The following is a 2902-nucleotide window of genomic DNA, read 5'->3' as shown; positions in this document are numbered from 1 at the left end:
TGCAATGCTTGGTAAGAAATGTACGCATTATCCTGCCCATGTAATTGTAACCCCTCTGTACAGTATGTTCACAAATAAAATAAAATTAAATAAAAAAAAGATCAGTGTTTCTCAGAATCCCTGAAAGGTTCCACAAAGTGATTTTTTTTTCAAAAAATTTATAAGACATCATTTACCTTTTTTTTTTTTTTTTGCCAGTCCTGGGGCTTGAACTCAGGACCTGGGCACTGTCCCTGAGCTTTTTTGTTCAAGGCTAGCACTCTATCACTTATGCCACAGTGCCACTTCTGGTTTTTTTCTGTTTATGTGGTACTGAGGAATCGAACCCAGGGCTTCATGCATGCTAGGTAAGCACTCTACACTAAGCCACATTCCCAGCCCTCATTTACCTTTTTTGTGTGTGTGCGTTTTTAAGACAGGATCTCACTGCATAATCCATGCTAGCCTGGAATTCTTAATCCTTCTGCCTTGGCCTCTAGAGACCTTGGATTACAGCTGCCACCATGCCCAGACCATCATCTTAATATCTAGCAAATATACAGTGGAATTTTCCAGGCTACAAGGTATTACATTTTAACAATAAGACCCAGCTGTCTTTTATTAAGCCTAATACTAAAGCGATTTGAGAATACAATCACAAATTGTTTAAGGATGGGGATAATTCTGCAATGTGTGCTATTAGGTGATTGTATTTGTCATTGTGCAAACAGTAGAGATTGTATATGTACACTCCTTGCTGGGCGTGCATTTACACATCTTACTGGTACAACCTGCTACACACCTAGGCTGTGTAATATATAATGACATATATATGATCCATTGCTGACCAAGATGTCATATAGCACATGACTATATGAAAAACAACTCATTCTACTCACTAAATTTTTCTTGAAATTTACATTTCCCATTATTATTATTATTGTTGTTGTTATTATTATTTTGCCAGTCCTGAGGCTTGAACTCAGGGCCTGGGCACTGTCCCTGAGCTTCTTTTGCTCAAGGCTAGCACTCTATGACTTGAGCCACAGCCCCATTTCCAGCTGTTTCTGTTTATGTAGTAATGAGGAATCAAATCCAGGGCTTCATGCAGGCTAGGCAAGCACTCTACCACTAAGTCACATTCCCAGCCTCCCATTAACATTATTAACCTTATTGTTGTTATTTATGAATGAAACCACCAAAGGATATCCATTCTTTTCAATTACAAGATGCATTACCAAGGTAGAGCAGATGCTGAGCTCTTGAGCTGGGTGCTAGTGGTTCATGTTTGTACTCCTAGGTACTCAAGAGGTTGAGATCTGAGGATCAGGGCTCAAAGCCAATCTGGGCATACAATTTAAAGAGACATCTCCAACTAACCAGCAAAAAGCCTGAAGTAGAGGTATATCTTGAGTAGTAGTAGTAGAGTGCTAGTCTTAAGTGAAAAAGCTAAGCAAGAATGTGAGGTCCTGAGTTCAAGTCCTATACTGGCACGCACACACACACGCACACACACACACACACACACACACAACTAACTAGGCACTAGGTGGTTCATGACTGTAATCCTAGTTACTCAGGAGGCTGAGATCTTAGGATCATGGTTTGAAGAATTTAACCACCTAAAAACTGGAAGTGGAGTTGTGGTTCAAAGTGGTAGAGCACTAGCCTTGAGTAAAATAAGCTGAGGGATAGCACCCAGATGCTGAGTTCATGTCTCACCACATACGAACACACACACACACACACACACACACACACACACACACACACACACATGCTGTAAGGACTAAAACCACATAGAATAGCTTCTCCAATCAGAGTGGAATCATAATAGAATTCAATAAGAAGATAACATTGAAATCAATGAAAGTACAACATCTAGGAATTAATAAGTGGAAATTAAATAACACACTTGTAAACAACATGCAGGTGGAAGAATTAATCACAAGAAAAATGAGAATTTGTGCATAATGGTTCACGTTAGTAATCAGAGCTACTCAAGAGGCAGAGATTAGGAGGATCATAGTTGGAAGCCACACTGGGCAAAACCTTCAAGATACTTCATGTCAACCAGTTAAAAAGCTGGGCAAGTTGTCTGTGCCGGTCATCCCAGTTATTCAGGAAGCATAAGTAGTATTGCTATCCATGAGGCTTAAGGAGAAACCCCCTGGACTTCCATCCCTCCCCAGCCTGGATCCACCTGGGTCTCTTATTCCAAGTCCTTCACTTTGCCCATCTCCTTTCATACTCAGATTTCAATGGCTACCTACAATATGGGAGAGAATATGGGTTAGTGAGATACAGGGAGTTTGTGACAAATCTCTAGTTGGGACCTGGTTCTGTGATTTATAGGCAACCTAGGCCAAGTCTTGAGCTCTCTCTGAACCTCCCTAGTACTATCAGACAAACAGAAACAACAAGCTATCTGCTCCACAGGCTTGCTGCTAGAACTGAGTTAAATTATACATGATGCAGAGTTTACTCTAGAGCATAGCCCTTGGCCAGCAGCAGAAGCACCAAATAAGTTGGCTTATTTCTGTTAATCCCAGCTACGTGGAAGGCAGAGATCAGGAGGATCTCAGACTGAGACTGGGGCAAACCCACAAGACTCTACCTGGAAAATAACTAAAACAAAAATGAGCTGGAGGTTTAGCTCCAGCTCCAGAACACCTGCCTAGCAAGCTTGAGGCCCTCCTGAGTTCAAAACCCCAAAGCCACCACAAAAAATGAAACAAACAGCCCGGCGCCCATGACTCACACTTATAATCCTAGCTACTCAGGAGGCTAAGATCTGAGGATCCTGGTTCAAAGCCAGCCTGGACAACAAAGTCCATGAGACTCTTATCTCCAATACAACACTCAGAAAACTGGAAGTGGTATTGTGGTTCAAGTGGTAGAGCACTCTCCTTGAGCTGAAGAG

At 41.7% G+C, this 2902-nt stretch overlaps 1 protein-coding gene across 1 annotated transcript in view; it reads right to left on the bottom strand.

Moving 5' to 3' along the window:
- Stat5a (signal transducer and activator of transcription 5A) overlaps positions 1 to 2902 on the bottom strand; it is a 22204-nt gene that overhangs the window by 14863 nt on the left and 4439 nt on the right. The window lies entirely within an intron of this gene.

This window comes from Dipodomys ordii, unplaced genomic scaffold (genome assembly GCF_000151885.1).
Source record: "Dipodomys ordii isolate 6190 unplaced genomic scaffold, Dord_2.0 Scaffold7, whole genome shotgun sequence".
Taxonomy (NCBI): domain Eukaryota; kingdom Metazoa; phylum Chordata; class Mammalia; order Rodentia; family Heteromyidae; genus Dipodomys; species Dipodomys ordii.
This window is presented reverse-complemented; position numbering and strand designations above follow the sequence as displayed.